The sequence below is a fragment of the Pristiophorus japonicus genome, chromosome 18 (genome assembly GCF_044704955.1).
Source record: "Pristiophorus japonicus isolate sPriJap1 chromosome 18, sPriJap1.hap1, whole genome shotgun sequence".
Taxonomy (NCBI): Eukaryota; Metazoa; Chordata; class Chondrichthyes; family Pristiophoridae; genus Pristiophorus; species Pristiophorus japonicus.
In genome coordinates, this window is record NC_091994.1 from 102,135,952 (window position 1) to 102,154,189 (window position 18,238).

At 47.1% G+C, this 18,238-nt stretch overlaps 1 protein-coding gene across 10 annotated transcripts in view; it reads left to right on the forward strand.

Moving 5' to 3' along the window:
• LOC139229314 (butyrophilin-like protein 2) overlaps positions 1–18,238 on the forward strand; it is a 549,799-nt gene that overhangs the window by 518,521 nt on the left and 13,040 nt on the right. The window contains exon 1 of one of the 10 annotated variants that reach the window (XM_070861005.1): positions 17,513–17,576. The exons of the other annotated variants lie outside the window; for them this stretch is intronic. The gene's annotated coding sequence lies outside the window, so the exon portion shown is untranslated. Of the gene's footprint in view, positions 1–17,512; positions 17,577–18,238 lie in introns of those variants that run through there. 10 annotated transcript variants of the gene reach the window in all.

The following is an 18,238-nucleotide window of genomic DNA, read 5'->3' on the forward strand; positions in this document are numbered from 1 at the left end:
TCCACTACCACTAAAAACATTTTGCCAAGAAAGGGGCCGGCAAAGTCTATGTGGATCCTTGACCACAGTTTGGATGGCCACAGGCTCAACGGAGCCTCCACAGGTGCGTTACTCAGTTGCATGCAAGTGTTGCACTGATGCATGCATGACTCCAAGTCTGAGTCAATGCCGAGCCACAAAACGTGAGACCTGGCAATGGCCTTCATCATGACAATGCTGGGTGGGTACTGTGTAAATCTCGCACAAAAGTTTCCCTGCCTTTTTTTGGCATAACAACATGATTACCCCATAACAGACAATCAGACTGAATAGATAATTCATCCTTGCGGCGGCTATAAGGCTTAATTTCATCCTGCATTTCCCTGGGAATGGCAGACCAATTTCTATTTAGGGCACACCTTTTTATGCTTGACAGTACAGGATCCTGGCTGGTCCAGGTCCTAATTTGGCAAGCCATGACGGGTGACCCCTCGCTCTTGAAGGTGTCCATGACCAGCAGCAAGTCTGCAGGCTGCGGCATTTCCATCCCGGTTGTGAGCAATGGTAGCCGGCCAAATGCATCAGCACAGTTTTCAGTGCCTGGTCTGTGGTGGATGACATAATCAAAAGCGGATAATGTCAGTGCCCATCTTTGGATGCGGAACGAGGCATTGGTGTTTATACCTTTGCTTTCAGAAAACAATGAAATGAGCGGCTTGTGGTCTGTTTCAAGCTCAAACCGAAGCCCGAACAGTTATTGGTACATTTTCCTAACCCCATAAACGCATGCTAAAGCCTCTTTCTCTGCCATACTATAGGCTCTTTCAGCCTTAGACATAATTCTGGACGTGTATGCAACTGGTTGGAGTTTGCCTGATACATTGGCTTGCTGGAGCACACAACCGACCTCATATGATGAGGCGTCGCAGGCCAGCTCTAACCGCTTACATGGGTCATAGTGTACCAGTAATTTATTGGAACACAGCAGGTTCCTGGCCCTCTCAAAGGCTCTGTCTTGAGATTTGCCCCAAACCCAGTCATTACACTTTCTCAACAACATGTGCAAGGGCTCTAGCAATGTGCTCAAACTAGGTAGAAAGTTACCGAAATAGTTGAGAAGACCCAGGAACGAACGCAGCTCCGTCACACTCTGGGGTCTGGGTACATTCTTGATGGCCTCTGTCTTCGAGTCTGTGGGTCTGATGCCGTCTGCTGCAATCTTTCTCCCCAGGAATTCGACTTCTGGTGCCATGAAAACGCACTTGGAGCGTTTTAGCCTGAGTCCCAGTCTGTCCAGACGACGTAGAACCTCTTCCAGGTTGTGCAGGTATTCGGTGGCGTCGCGACCGGTGATCAGCATGTCATCTTGGAACACGACGGTTCTCAGGACGGACTTCAGCAAACTCTCCATGTTTCTCTGAAATATGGCTGCCACCGAGCGAATTCCAAAAGGGCATCTGTGGTACATAAACAGTCCTTTGTGTGTGTTGATGCACGTCAGTTTTTTGACGATTCGATCAGCTCCTGTGTCATGTAAGCAGAGGTCAGGTCCACTTTGGTGAACGACTTCCCCCCCGCTAGCATTGCAAACAGGTCGTCAGCCTTGGGTAACAGGTTCTGATCCTGAATCGAGACTCGGTTGATCATTACCTTGTAGTTGCCGCAGATCCTGACCGTGCCATCACTTTTCAACACCGGGACAATTGGACTGGTCCATTCGCTGAACTCGACTGGTGATATGATTCCTTCCCATTGAAGTCTGTCTAGTTCGATCTCGACCTTCGCCCTCATCATGTACGGAACCGCCCGAGCCTTGTGATCGATGGGTCTTGCATCCGGGCCTAGTTGGATCTGCACCTTGGCTCCCGTGAAGTTGCCGATGCCTGGTTCGAACAACGAAGGAAACTTGCTCAACACTTGAGCACATGAAGCATCATCCACTGATGATAAGGCTTTAATATCGTTCCAGTTCCATTTAATTTTCTCAAGCCAACTCCTGCCTAACAACGTTGGGCCATTGCCTGGAATGATTCACAATGATAAATCATGCATAGCTCCATCGTACGATACCTTTACTGCCGTGCTGCCAAAGACTGGTGTGAGCTCTTTGGTGTAGATTCGCAGCTTCGCATTGATTGGGTTCAGTTTGGGTCTTTTTGCCTTAGTGTCCCATAGCTTTTTGAAAGCTCTCTGGCTCATTATTGACTGACTTGCACCTGTGTCCAATTCCATGGATACTGGAACACCATTTAATTTAACTTCCAGCATTATCGGAGAACTTTTGGTAAAAGAATGTCCCCCATACACTTCTTCGTCCTGTACCTTGGGTTGAGTTGCCTGTGCTGCTTGATCCACGCTGGATCAATCATCCTCAGCCACGTGGTGTGTCGCAGCACGCTTGCTCGGTTGTGGACACATTCGCTAAAGGTGCCCCATTGTTGCACAGCCTTTGCACACGTATTGCTTGAATTGGCATTGATGGGCCTGTGGATAGCCCCCGCAACACCAATGAGGTGAGATTTGATTCACCCACAATGGCGGACTTTGAGCAGTTACAGGTCGTACAAACGCGGACAAGTAGGCCCTGCCATGTGCAGCTCTGCCTGCCAACGATATTATTTTATGCACAGTACTTGCCAGTGAGTTTTGATGCTGGGAAGATATTTGTTTCGAGTTTTCGTCCATGGGCATGCATGCCTGGGCGATCGTGATGGTCCTGCTCAGGTCGAGAGATTCAGCAGCCAGCAGCTTTCGAAGGATGACCTCATGGCCAATGCCAAGTACAAAAAGTCCTGCAGCATTTCCTCCAATGCAGCTCTGAAGTTGCACGGCCCAGGTCGGCGACAAATTCCGCCACGTCCTGGCCCTCGGAGCGATTGTGCGTATAGAAACGATACCACGCCATGATGATGTTTTCCTTCAGCTTAAAGTGGTTCCGAACCAGCGTACACAATTCATCGTAAGTCTTATCCATTGGTCGAGTCGGTGAGAGTAGATTCTTGATAAGGCCATAAATTTTTGACCCACAAACGGTGAGGAGAACCGCCCTGCGCTTAATTGCGTTATCGGTTCCTTCCAATTCGTTGGCTACGAAGTACTGGTTGAGGCAATCAGCAAAATCCCCCCAGTCTTCCCCTTCCACGAATCTCTCCAAAATTCCAACAGACATGGTTGCGTGAAAGTTCATATTTTTAACTTGTCACCAATTGTTAAGTATCGAATAACTCTATGAGGCTAAGTACAGTGCGCTAGTTCAGGCATGACCTTACTCCAGTTTATTCATTCTCAAAGTGAGGATTCAACATGGCTGCCAACATTATATACATGGCTTGCACATGTCTGCCCGTTACCATTAGGACTCCGACAGTCGCGCCCTCCGGTGGCAGGTAAAACCCAGTTAACATACATAACAGTTGCCACCTTCTGTCAAGCCCAAATCTGGACAGGAGGCAGGACAGGGGTAGGGTAAGGGTGGGATTGAGGTCTGACTTCTGATACTTGTTTTGATGGTATAAATGAATGGAAAATAACTTTTAAAAATTAACATCTCCACATCATAAGACATAAGTGAAAAAAAGAGATTTACAGTTTAGATTTCAGATCTTAGGAAGAACTTGCATTTATATAAGGAGGTTGTGGGGTAAATATCTTGAAAATAAACGATTTGTACATTACTACTGCTAGGGCAGCAAAAAGATGAATTAGACTGATCTGATCTATGGTCTGTACCAGCTTTGAGATTGACTATGTTTTTACATATCAATTACTTTGCAATCAATGAATTAATCGCTTTTGAAATTCAGTCGCAGTTATTAAGTCAGCAAACACAGCAGTCAATAGCACACAGCAAGATTCACAAACAGCAAGCGAGATAAATTATGTTTATTTTTGGTTGTGTTCATTGAAGTTGGAATATTGTCCAAGACATCAGGAGAGCCTCAAATAACATTATGGGATTTTTTTTGATAATCACCTGAACATGCAGACAGCCTTTGTAAGACAGCACCACACTCAAGTTCAGAGTCTAGCCTTTCGTGTTTTAGATTTTTTTGATCAGCTCCGTCAAGGTCCAGACTGTTCAGTTCAAAACTGTGATGGATGAAGACCACTGATTTCATAATCTACTTGAGTCCACTCCTGATAAATCAAAGGCATTTTCTGTGCTAAACATTTTTTGAGTTAAGCAACGTTTACAACACAGTTAATTAAGAAGTTTGTGGTAGAAAATTGAATCATTTGAATTAAGCGACTTTGAACAAAGAGGAGTAAACTGTATTAGGATTTCTGCATGTTGTGTTTTTTTTTATAATGAACTTGCTTCATTTAACCCTTGTGTTTAGTGATCCCTAAGCATTTCCCTCAATTTTACAACTGTGCCAGGGTGCTACATGGGCACCGTGCCTGTGGCCAATGCATAATACTTCTAATTATCTGCTAAAATGCAGGATTCTGCAGTTAGTATTTAAAGGTCTTTCAGTGAAAGCTTTGTGAGTTGGGGGCTTAGTCAGCCATCTTGTCACCTCAGCTCAGTGTTGAAGATTTAACATGAGCAGCCATGCTGATCTGGTTTAATTTTATGCATACTAATGTATCACGGTGCTTTGCAATTTCTTGTAAAAATGATTAAGCTGCTAATTAAAGCTGTTTATAACTTGTTTCTCTCGATCTAAGCCATCAGCCACCATGATAATTAACATGCAAATTACCTCAGGGGAGCAAAGTCACAGGGGTCCTCCGCTCTCAAACGTCTGCAAACTGATTTAATTATTGCCTGAATACCAAAACATCACAATTATGAATGGTGGCATTTGTTTTAATGGGCAATCAGATAATTATCCAAATGACATTTTGAAATAAAAAACTTTTTTAGTTTAATTTTTATAGCTAGTGGCTAAGATAATGAAGTTACATCAAACATTGTGATGTGCAATTTACTTTATCCAATGATGATAAACTTGGTGGTACTAATAACTGGGCTTTAGATAACATCCGAGGGGCATATCTCGATTGAGATTAAAGACAATGCAGCTAGATTTGGAACGAAGGGCACTTAACACTCCACCATGCACAGGCAAAAGAAAACTATCTAAAGGTTTAGACAAGCCTCATGAAAGTGGTGTCGGTGAACTGTGTAAGTAATGGTGGCATGTGATTTAGTTTTTGATTTTTTTTAAGTCCCTTGCTTTCTTGAGTCTTCGTGATGTTCAAGACTTTTTAAAAACTGTCTTTTCTCTTTTTTTACACGAAAATTAAAATCTGAAAAAACTCCAAAAGTCAACAACAAAAACTAACTTTAATGTGTGATTGCCTCAAAATTTAAATTTAAATTTGCATCAAAGGAGTACAGTGTATTTTCAGTGTTTGGATTAAACTGGTTAGTCAGGTGAGAGATCATCAGCATCATAGGCAGTCCCTCGGAATCGAGGAAGACATACATCCACTCCTGAAGTGAGTTCTTTGGTGGCTGAACAATCCAATGCGAGAGCCACAGACCCTATCACAGGTAGGACAGACATTCGAGGGAGGGGGTGTGTGGGACTGGTTTGCCGCGCGCTCCTTCCGCTGCCTGTGCTTGACCTCTTCACGCTCTCAGCGTTGAGCTTCGAAGAGCTCAACGCCCTCCCAGATGCACTTTCTTCACCTAGGGCAGTCTTCGGCCAGGGACTCTCAGGTGTCAGTGGGGATGTCGCACTTTACCAGCGAGGCTTTGAGGGTGTCCTTGTAATGTTTCTGCTGCCCACCTTTGGCTTGTTTGCCGTGAAGGAGCACTGCATAAAGCATTTGCTTAGGGAGTCTCGTGTCTGGCATGCGAACCATGTGGCCTGCCCAGTGAAGCTGATTGAGTGTGGTCAGTGTTTCAATGCTGGGGCTGTTAGCCTGGACGAGGACACTAATGTTGGTGCGCCTGTCCACCCAGGAGATTTGCAGGATTTTGCAGAGACATCGTTGGAGATATATCTCCAGCGACTTGAGGTGTCTTTTATACACTGTCCATGCCTTTGATCCATACAGGAGGGCGGGTATTATTACAGCCCTGTAGACCATGAGCTTGGTGGTAGATTTGAGGGCTTGGTCTTCGAACACTCTTTTCCTCAGGTGGCCGAAGGCTGCACTGGCGCACTGGAGGCGATGTTGAATCTCAGCATCAATGTCTGCTTTTGGTGGCAAGAGACTCCCGGGGTACGGGAAATGGTCCACGTTGCTGAGGGCCGCGCCATGAATCTTGATGACTGGGGGGCAGTACTGTGCGGCGAGGACAGGCTGGTGGAGGACCTTTGTCTTACGGATGTTAAGCGTAAGGCCCATGCTTTCATATGCCTTGGTGAATACATCGACTATATCCTGGAGTTCAGCTTCAGGATAGAGAGATAGAAATGATCTGTGGCTATCAACTAGTGCAACTAATGCAAAGATAGAACTAACCCAGGGTCAAATGCCCAGAGTCAAAACAACCCAATCTCACCATAATGGCTGTTTATCGGCGTAATTTGTGATAACCTGAAATGAGGCTCTGAAACTGCTGAATTACTGTTTATTTGGAAATTAAGTACATCGAATTACATCTACAACACAGAAACAGGATGTCATGTATGCAAACTCTTTGTAATCACTACGTAACTATGTACAATGTACCACCTGAGGGCGCTGCTGTTGGAGACCCAGGGGTTTCCTTGCCTAGTGTGCAGGAGAATATAAAAGGCAGCTAGCCATGCTGCTCCTCACTTTGCAGTTGTATTAACTGGACTGAAGTCACACAGCTTTTACTCACAGTACAGGGCCTCGTGGAGTTATTCGATGGTAATTGCAGACATAATAATTGGCGACGAGAATACGGACTTTCACGCGATTATGGCTACCATTGGCACACTAAAAGACTTCGCAGAGGGTGATCATTGGGATGCCTTCATGGAAAGCCTCGAGCAATATTTCATGGCAAACGACCTGGCAGGGGAGATGGACATATTGGCGGAGAAGCGCAAGGCTATACTGCTGACCAGTTGAGGGCCCGAGGTCTACCGCCTCATCAGGGACTTGCTGACACCCATGAAGGCCAAGATAAGACATACGATGAGGTGCCTGAACTCATTCGCGATACCATACAGATGACTTCCTACCAGAATCGGAACTCACTGGCAAGCACTGTACGTAAAATAATGTCGATTGCAGGTGGAACTGTTGAACTAATAAGAACTGGACAGAGCAGAGCCTATGTGCCTGCTACTGCTCGGCCCGCCAAGCTGTGTAAATGCGAAATCATTAACGCAATGCTGGCCCATCAATGTCAATTTAAAGACTATGCATGCAAAAGCTGCAGAACAAGGAGCCATCTCCAGCGAATGTGCAAATATACTGCACACAAAAGGCACAGCAGGGAGTCCGGGGCCCAGCGTCAAGGAGGTGCGTGGAGAGGCTTGGCTTGTGCAGCTACAGGGTGAAGGCAAAAAAGAAGTAGAAAGAAATAGAAAGGTGACGTCACAGCCAAGGAGGTAAGTGATTGGCTGGTGATTGGTAAGTAGTTTTTCTTCTCTTCTATATCAGTGAGTAACTTTTAACATTGTTGTTGCCAATTTAACTTAATCTAAGGGTTAAGTCATGCCAGGAGAGCTCAGACACGTGTTATGCTCCTCCTGTACCATGTGGGAAATCAGGGACACCTCCGGTGTCCTTGACGACTATGTGTGCGGGAAGTGTATCCGCCTCCAGCTCCTGACGGACCGCGTTGCGGAATTGGAGCTGAAGGTGGATTCACTCTGGATCATCCACAATGCTGAGAATGACGAGAATAGCACGTTTAGTGAGTTGGTCTTACCGCAGGTAAAGGGTCCACAGCCAGATAGGGAATGGAAGACCAACAGGAAGAGCAGTGCAAGGAAGGTAGTGCAGGGGTCCCCTGCGGTCATCCCCCTGCAAAACAGATACACCGCATTGAGTACTGTTGAGGGGGATGACTCATCAGGAGGGAGCAGCAGAAGCCAAGTTCATGGCACCGTGGCTGGCTCTGCTGCACAGGAGGGCAGGAAAAAGAGCGATAGTGATAGGGGATTCAATTTTAATGGGAATAGATAGGCGTTTCTGCGGCCGCAACCGAGACTCCAGGATGGTATGTTGCCTCCCTTGTGCAAGGGTCAAGGATGTCTCGGAGCGGATGCAGGACATTCTGATAAGGGAGGGTGAACAGCCAGTTGTCGTGGTGCACATTAGTACTAACGATATAGGTAAAAAACGGGATGAGGTCCGACAAGACTAATTTAAGGAGCTAGGAGCTAAATTAAAAAGTAGGACCTCAAAAGTAGTAATCACTAGGGGGGTAGTGCTGGACAGGCTAATGGGACTCAAGGTAGACAAGTCCCCTGGTCCTGATGAAATGCATCCCAGAGTATTAAAAGAGATGGTGGAAGTTATAGCAGATGCATTCGTTATAATCTATCAAAATTCTCTGGACTCTGGGGAGGTACCATCGGATTGGAAAGCAGCTAATGTAATGCCTCTGTTTAAAAAAGGGGGCAGACAAAAGGCAGGTAACTATAGGCCGATTAGTTTAACATCAGTAGTGGGGAAAATGCTTGAAACTATCATTAAGGAAGAAATAGCGGGACATCTAGATAGGAATAGTGCAATCAAGCAGACGCAAAATGGATTCATGAAGAGGAAATCATGTGTAACTAATTTACTAAAATTCTTTGAGGATATAACGAGCATGGCGGATAGAGGTGTACCGATGGATGTGGTGTATTTAGATTTCCAAAAGGCATTCGATAAGGTGCCACACAAATGATTACTGCAGAAGATAAAGGTACGCGGAGTCAGAGGAAATGTATTAGCATGGATAGAGAATTGGCTGGCGAACAGAAAGCAGAGAGTCGGGATAAATGGGTCCTTTTCGGGTTGGAAATCGGTGGTTAGTGGTGTGCCACAGGGATCGGTGCCGGGACCGCAACTGTTTACAATATACATAGATGACCTGGAAGAGGGGACAGAGTGCAGTAACAAAATTTGCAGATGACACAAAGATTAGTGGGAAAGCGAGTTGTGTAGAGGACACAGAGAGGCTGCAAAGAGATTTCGATAGGTTAAGCGAATGGGCTAAGGTTTGGCAGATGGAATACAATGTCAGAAAATGTGAGGTCATCCACCTTGGAAAAAAAAACAGTAAAAGGGAATATTATTTGAATGGGGAGAAATTACAACATGCTGCGGTACAGAGGGACCTGGGGGTCCTTGTGCATGAATCCCAAAAAGTTAGTTTGCAGGTGAGCAGGTAATCAGGAAGGCGAATGGAATGTTGGCCTTCATTGCGAGAGGGATGGAGTACAAAAGCAAGGAGGTCCTGCTGCAACTATACAGGGTATTGGTGATGCCGCACCTGGAGTACTGCAAGCAGTTTTGGTCACCTTACTTAAGGAAGGATATACTAGCTTTGGAGGGGGTACAGAGACGATTCACTAGGCTGATTCCGGAGATGAGGGGGTTACCTTATGATGATAGATTGAGTAGACTGGGTCTTTACTCGTTGGAGTTCAGAAGGATGAGGGGTAATCTTATAGAAACATTTAAAATAATGAAAGGGATAGACAGGATAGAGGCAGAGAGGTTGTTTCCACTGGTCGGGGAGACTAGAACTAGGAGGCACAGCCTCAAAATACGGGGGAGCCAATTTAAAACCGAGTTGAGAAGGAATTTCTTCTCCCAAAGGGTTGTGAATCTGTGGAATTCTCTGCCCAAGGAAGCAGTTGAGGCTAGCTCATTGAATATATTCAAATCACAGTTAGATAGATTTTTAACCAATAAGGGAATTAAGGGTTATGGGGAGCGGGCGGGTAAGTGGAGCTGAGTCCACGGCCAGATCAGCCATGATCTTGTTGAATGACGGAGCAGGCTCGAGGGGCTAGATGGCCTACTCCTGTTCCTAATTCTTATGTTCTTATGTTCTTATAATCTCGGGATTGCTACCAGTGCCACGTGCTAGTCAGAGTAGGAATCGCAGGATAGCTCAGATGAATACGTGGCTTGAGCAGTGGTGCAGCAGGGAGGGATTCAAATTCCTGGGGCATTGGAACCGGTTCTGGGGGAGGTGGGACCAGTACAAACTGGATGGTCTGCACCTAGGCAGGACTGGAACCAATGTCCTAGGAGGAGTGTTTGCTAGTGCTGTTGGGGAGGAGTTAAACTAATATGGCAGGGGAATGGGAACCAATGCAGGGAGACAGAGGGAAACAAAATGGAGACAGAAGCAAAAGACAGAAAGGAGATGAGTAAAAGTGGAGGGCAGAGAAACTCAAGGCAAAAAACAAAAAGGGTCACTTTGCAACAAAATTCTAAAGGGTCAAAGTGTGTGAAAAAGGCAAGCCTGAAGGCTCTGTGCTCAATGCGAGGAGTATTTGGAATAAGGTGGACGAATTAACCAGGCAGATAACAGTTAACGGATACGACGTGGTTGGCATCACGGAGACATGGCTCCAGGGTGACCAAGGCTGGGAACTCAACATCCAAGGGTATTCAACATTTAGGAAGGATAGACAGAAAGGAAAAGGAGGCGGGGTGGCGTTGCTGGTTAAAGAGGAAATTAATGCAATTGTAAGGAAAGACATTAGCTTGGATGATGTGGAATAGGTATGGGTGGAGCTACGGAATACCAAAGGGCAGAAAACGCTAGTGGGAGTTGTGTACAGACCTCCAAACAGTAGTAGTGATGTTGGGGAGGGCATCAAACAGGAAATTAGGGGTGCAAGCAATAAAGGTGCAGCAGTTATCATGGGTGACTTTAATATGCATGTAGATTGGGTTAACCAAACTGGAAACAATACGGTGGAGGAGGATTTCCTGGAGTGCATAAGGGATGGTTTTCTAGACCAATATGTCGAGGAACCAACTAGGGGGGAGGCCATCTTAGACTGGGTGTTGTGTAATGAGAGAGGATTAATTAGCAATCTCATTGTGCGAGGTCCCTTGGGGAAGAGTGACCATAATATAGTGGAATTCTACATTAGGATGGAGAATGAAACAGTTAATTCAGAGACCATGGTCCAGAACTTAAAGAAGGGTAACTTTGAAGGTATGAGGCGTGAATTGGCTAGGATAGATTGGCGAATGATACTTCAGGGGTTGACAGTGGATGGGCAATGGCAGACATTGAGAGACCGCATGGATGATCTACAACAATTGTACATCCCTTCTGGCGTAAAAATAAAAAAGGGAAGGTGGCTCAACCGTGGCTATCAAGGAAAATCAGTGATAGTATTAAAGCCAAGGAAGTGGCATACAAATTGGCCAGAAATAGCAGCGAACCCGGGGACTGGGAGAAATTTAGAACTCAGCAGAGGAGGACCAAGGGTTTGATTAGGGCAGGGAAAATAGAGTACGAGAGGAAGCTTGCAGGGAACATTAAAATGGACTGCAAAAACTTCTATAGATATGGAAAGAGAAAAAGGTTAGTAAAGACAAATGTAGGTCCCCTGCAGTCAGAATCAGGGGAAGTCATAACTGGGAACAAAGAAATGGCAGACCAATTGAACAAGTACTTTGGTTCGGTATTCACTAAGGAGGACACAAACAACCTTCCGGATATAAAAGGGGTCAGAGGGCCTAGTAAGAAGGAGGAACTGAGGGAAATCCTTATTAGTCGGGAAATTGTGTTGGGGAAATTGATGGGATTGAAGGCCGATAAATCCCCAGGGCCTGATGGTCTGCATCCCAAAGTACTTAAGGAGGTGGCATTGGAAATAGTGGATGCATTGACAGTCATTTTCCAACATTCCATAGACTCTGGGTCAGTTCCTATGGAGTGGAGGGTAGCCAATGTAACCCCACTTTTTAAAAAAGGAGGGAGAGAGAAAACAGGGAATTATAGACCCGTCAGCCTGACATCGGTAGTGGGTAAAATGATGGAATCAATTATTAAGGATGTCATAGCAGCGCATTTGGAAAGAGGTGACATGATAGGTCCAAGTCAGCATGGATTTGTGAAAGGGAAATCATGCTTGACAAATCTTCTGGAATTTTTTGAGGATGTTTCCAGTAGAGTGGACAAGGGAGAACCAGTTGATGTGGTGTATTTGGACTTTCAGAAGGCTTTCGACAAGGTCCCACACAAGAGATTAATGTGCAAAGTTAAAGCACATGGGATTGGGGGTAGTGTGCTGACGTGGATTGAGAACTGGTTGACAGACAGAAAGCAAAAAGTAAGAGTAAATGGGTACTTTTCAGAATGGCAGGCAGTGACCAGTGGGGTACCGCAAGGTTCTGTGCTGGGGCCCCAGCTGTTTGCATTGTACATTAATGATTTAGACGAGGGGATTAAATGTAGTATCTCCAAATTTGCGGATGACACTAAGTTGGGTGGCAGTGTGAGCTGCGAGGAGGATGCTATGAGGCTGCAGAGTGACTTGGATAGGTTAGGTGAGTGGGCAAATGCATGGCAGATGAAGTATAATGTGGATAAATGTGAGGTTGTCCACTTTGGTGGTAAAAACAGAGAGACAGACTATTATCTGAATGGTGACAGATTAGGAAAAGGGGAGGTGCAACGAGACCTGGGTGTCATGGTACATCAGTCATGGAAGGTTGGCATGCAGGTACAGCAGGCGGTTAAGAAAGCAAATGGCATGTTGGCCTTCATAGCGAGGGGATTTGAGTACAGGGGCAGGGATGTGTTGCTACAGTTGTACAGGGCCTTGGTGAGGCCACACCTGGAGTATTGTGTACAGTTTTGGTCTCCTAACTTGAGGAAAGACATTCTTGCTATTGAGGGAGTGCAGCGAAGGTTCACCAAACTGATTCCCAGGATGGCGGGACTGACATATCAAGAAAGACTGGATCAACTGGGCTTGTATTCACTGGAGTTCAGAAGAATGAGAGGGGATCTCATAGAAACGTTTAAAATTCTGACGGGTTTAGACAGGTTAGATGCAGGAAGAATGTTCCCAATATTGGGGAAGTCCAGAACCAGGGGCCACAGTCTAAGGATAAGGGGTAAGCCATTTAGGACCGAGATGAGGAGAAACTTCTTCACCCAGAGAGTGGTGAACCTGTGGAATTCTCTACCATAGAAAGTTGTTGAGGCCAATTCACTAAATATATTCAAAAAGGAGTTAGATGTAGTCCTTACTCTAAGGGGGATCAAGGGGTATGGCGAGAAAGCAAAAATGGGGTACTGAAGTTGCATGTTCAGCCATGAACTCATTGAATGGCGGTGCAGGCTCGAAGGGCCGAATGGCCTACTCCTGCGCCTTATTTTCTATCTTTCTATGTTTCTATGTTTCACTACGTGGCAATGGAGTCGGCAGAAGTGTCCCAATCAAGCGTGGATCACAAAGGACAAGCTAGAGAGGCAACTCAGCCCGAGGGAGCAGAATGCGGGGTGCACACCCTCTCCACAAAAAATCCTCCCATGATGATAAAAGTCAAATTAAATGGCGTTCTTGTATCCATGGAGCTGGACACGGGGGCGAGTCAGTCAATAATGGGCCAGAAGGCATTTGAAAGGCTGTGGGGCGACAACAAAGCACAAAGACCCAAGCTGAGCTCGATTCAGATAAAGCTGCGCACTTACACCAAGGAACTGATACCAGTTATTGGCAGTGCGAACATAAAAGTATCCTATGATGGAGAGGCACAAGAGCTGCTAATGTGGATTGTACCATGCAATGGGCCAACGCTGCTTGGCAGAAGCTGGATGGGGAAGATTTGATGGAATTGGGAAGACGTCAAAGTATTATCATCAGTGGACAATGCTTCCTGTGCTCAAGTGCTGAACAAGTTCCCATCTTTATTTGAAACAGGCATCGGCAACTTCACAGGCGCCAAATTACAGATCCACTTGGTCCCCGAGGCACGGCCCGTTCATCACACGGCTCAAGGTCCCCTACATGATGAGAGAGAAAGTGGAGATCGAATTGGACAGACTTTAATGCGAGGGGATCATATCGCCAGTCGAGTTCAACGAGTGGGCCAGCCGATTGTTCCGGTACTAAAGAGCGACGGCACGATCAGAATCTGCGGCGACTACAAAGTAACGATCCACCGAGTCTTGTTACAGGACCAGTACCCACACCCAAAGCCGATGCCCTTTTCGCGACATTAGCAGGGGGAAAGGCGTTCACCAAGTTGGATCTAACCTCCGCTTACATGACCCAGGAGCTGGTTGAGTCGTCGAAAAAAATTAACATGCATTAACACGCACAAAGGACTGTTCGTGTACCACAGGTGCCCGTTCGGGATTCGCTCGGCTGCAGCCATATTCCAAAGAAACATGGAGAGCCTGTTGAAATCATGCGCCGTCATATTTCAGGACGACATCCTCATCACTGGCCGCGACACCTCCAAACACCAGCACAACCTGGAAGAAGTTTTAAGTCAACTAAACAGAGTTGGACTCCGTTTGAAACGATCCAAATGTGTCATCTTGGTGCCATAGGTAGAATTCCTGGGGAGGAAGATTGCGGCAGACGGCATCAGACCCACGGACTCGAAGACAGAGGCCATCAAGAATGCACCCACACCACGAAATGTAACGGAGCTGCGCTCGTTCCTGGGTCTCCTCAACTATTTTGGTAACTTTCTTCCAGGGTGAGCACCTTGCTGGAACCGTTGCACAAGCTGTTACGCAAGGGAGACGACTGGGCTTGGGGTAAAAATCAAGAGGCTGCCTTTGAGAAGGCCAGAAACCTGCTGTGTTTGAATAAGTTGCTGGTATTATATGACCCATGTAAGCGTCTAGTTTTAGCATGTGATGCGTCGTCGTACGGTGTTGGGTTGTTTTGCAGCAAGCCAATGCAGTGGGCAAGCTTCAACCGGTTGCATATGCATCCAGAAGCCTATCAAAGGCCGAAAGAGGCTGCAGCATGGTCGAAAAGGAGGCTTTAGCCTGTGTTTACGGTGTAAAAAAGATGCACCAATATTTGTTTGGACTCAGGTTCGAATTAGAGACGGACCACAAGCCCCTAATCTCACTGTTTTCAGAAAGCAAAGGCATAAACACCAATGCTTCGTCTCGAATCCAAAGATGGGCACTAATACTGTCTGCCTACGACTATGTGATCCGCCACAGACCAGGCACTGAAAACTGCGCCGATGCTCTCAGCCGACTACCATTCCCACCACCGGGGTGGAAACAGCGCAGCCCACAGACCTGCTACTGGCCATGAATACCTTTGATAGCGAAGGGTCACCCGTAACGGCCCGCCAAATTATGTTATTATGTTTGCAATTATGATCGAATAACTCCACGAGGCCTTGTACTGTGAGTAAGAGCTGTGTGACTTCAGTCCATATAATACGACTGCAAAGTGAGCAGCATGCCTGGCTGCCTTTTATATCCCCCTACATACCAGGACAGGAAACCCCTGGGCCTCCAACAGCAGCACCCTCAGGTGGTACATCATGCATAGTTACATAGTGAATTAAAAGAGTTTGCATACATGCCATGTGGCCCAACTGGTCTATGCCGGCGTTTATGCTCCGCACAAGCCTCCTCCCACCCCTCTTCTAACCCTATCAGTATATCCTTCTATTCCTTTCTCCCTCATGTGCTTATCCAGCTTCCCCTTAAATGCATCTATCCTATTCGCCTCAGCTACCCCTTATGATAACAAGTTGCACATTCTCACCACTCTCTGGGTAAAGAGGATTCTCCTGAATTCTCCATTGGATTTATTGGTGACTATCTTATATTTAAGGCCTCCACTTTTGGTCTCCCCCACAAATGGAAACATCTCTTTGTTGACATCAAACCCTTTCATAATTTTAACGACCTCTATTAGGTCACCCCTCAGATGTCTCTTTTCTAGAGAAAAGAGCGCTTACCTGTTCAACTTTTCCTGGTACGTATATCCTCTCAGTTCTGGTATCATCTAAAAGCACAACAGGTTACAAAAGATGCAAATGGATGAACTGGCTAAACTTCTAGGGGCCGAAATTGCCCACCGCCCGAAATGAGGTGCACCTACCGGTTTCGATGTGTTCTAGCCACCCCATGCATTGGGGGAGGGGGTTTTCGAGCGGGGTGGCAGGGGCCTCAGCATGGGGGTGGAAGTGGGGGTGGGGTGGAGTATCTGAGGCTGTCAGTCATCAGCACCACGCTGATGACGTCATCGCGCTGGCGCATCACAACGTCTCTCCCCTTCAGTTAAAGGGGAGGGCCGCTGCGAACTCTGCAGCCACTTTTTGGCAAACACTGGGCCACCAGGGAGGGTTTCGGCCGGGCCAGGGGCCTGGCACCCAAGAGGGGCTGCCAGGCTGCCTGTTGGCGGCCTAGCCAAACCCAGAAATATAATTGCCGGACTGACCTAGCAGTCCTTCATTATTTATTTTTCTCAAACATGTTGCATCTAAATTTGACCATAACAAACAAATTGCCGGAATCACAACCTCCAATGGAATCAGGATTGGCAGTGCAAGTGGAGATGCAGTGAGGGAATAACCTTATTGTAAATCACAGTATCTTTCAGATTGGGTATTGAGGGGTCAAAATTTGATACCGTCATTTTTGAGGCGTTGTCACCGCATGAAAGAAATTTTTAATGCCTCGCTTCAGGCGCACTCCCCAAACACGAAATTCAGTGTTGACTCCTAAAGAATTGGTAGCAGCGTTAAATTATGGCGTTGCACACTTACCCGGATGCGCTACACTGCGCTAAGTGGGCCGTTAAGCGTGGGCTCAATATCCGGGACATAGGCAGCATTGGGAACTGCGCCACAGACAGAGTGGTGCCATCTGGATTGAATTGAGACGTTGATTGGCTGCCTCACGCCTCGTGGCTATATTCGCTTCCTACGCACTCACTCAGAGCATGAGGCTGGCAGACCCGGCAGCGGCTCGTCAACCTGCCCTCCGATTCACAGACACTGCACTGGACGCACTCCTTGATGCCGTGGAGAGGCTGGGCGGAGACCCCAACCCCAACCCCAAACATACCGAAGGCTATGGAGGGAGATAGCAGAGCAAGTGTCTGCGTGTGACACGGTGCCAAGGACAGCGATGCAATGTCGGAAAAAGTGGAATGACCTGACATGGATAGTGAGGGTGAATATCTTTAATTTCAAACTTCAACATGCTATGCTCTCACCTCAATGTGCACTCTCTGCTCAAGGTAGTGTTTCGGAATCCATGCTCTAAGTGGGTGAGGCAACAGTCAAGGTTCCCATTTGCAGCCTCTCCCACTGCAAGGGTCTGCATGCGCTGTTAACCTTGCTGCTCGGCTCTGCAGACACACCCCTCATGTTGTTTACTCCTCAGTCTTCATATGCGTCTCGAAGACTGTAGCCTCCCCATTACTGTGAGGCCCTGTCACCCTAATTCAAGCAGTGCCACAGCAAGTCAATGCTGCAAATGGTACTTGCATCAAGCTGTGAAGACTGTCTTAGAATAAATGGTAGTAAAGTATGTAAGGCGCTTGGGACATACTGATAGAAGGCCTCCATCTCCGACTTTCTCTTTAATGTTACAGGCGAAGCTCACCCACAACCGACGGGAGCAAATGCGGATTTGTGGAGAGGAGCCAAACCTCCAAGTGCTCACTCCGTTGGAGGATCGGATAGCTGCGCTGATGGGCGTACAAGTTGATGCAATGGTGCGGCCGATCCCCCTCAGTACAGTGAGGGTATGTTGAGTTATTTTACAGCAACCTGTAGGATACTTGGCCCTGACACCATCAATATGCAGCTATTTCCATGAGACTGACATTCTCGAATGCCTTTCCTGCTCCTGACCCCCTCCCCTGCAGGTAACCGCTGTTCTGTGTTTGTGCTTTCACATGACCAGCCAGATCCACCGGGACCTTCTCGGGTGCAGATGGTGGCGACGACCCAGAGGACGAGGAGGGGCAGGACCTTACCTCACCTCACCTTCGACCTCACGTAGGAGGCTGCGCCATTGGAGAGCGGGGCTAGCAGCGCTGCTGACCAAGGGGCGTTGGGGGAGGCAGAGGTGGGTGATGCCCCGGGACCCAGTGGCCTCCAGCAACACCAAGGGTGAGGGGAAGTCCAGGGGCCAGCTCCCCGGAGAGTGAGTGTGCTCCTGAGTGATGCTCAGCAGCACTCTGACGATGAGCCCGACCTAGAGGTTGTCACAAGACAATCGCTGCAGTTGCACAGCGATCTGCTGGGTGCAATAGCAAGAGTGTCACAGAGTCTCAATGCACTCGCTGTGAGGATGGAAGAATCCACCTCAACTGTTGCTCATGCCTCTCAGCAGCCCATCGAGCCCATCCTTGGTAGATACCAACAGATGCTGGATGCAAACAGTGGCCATGGGGTCCCAGAC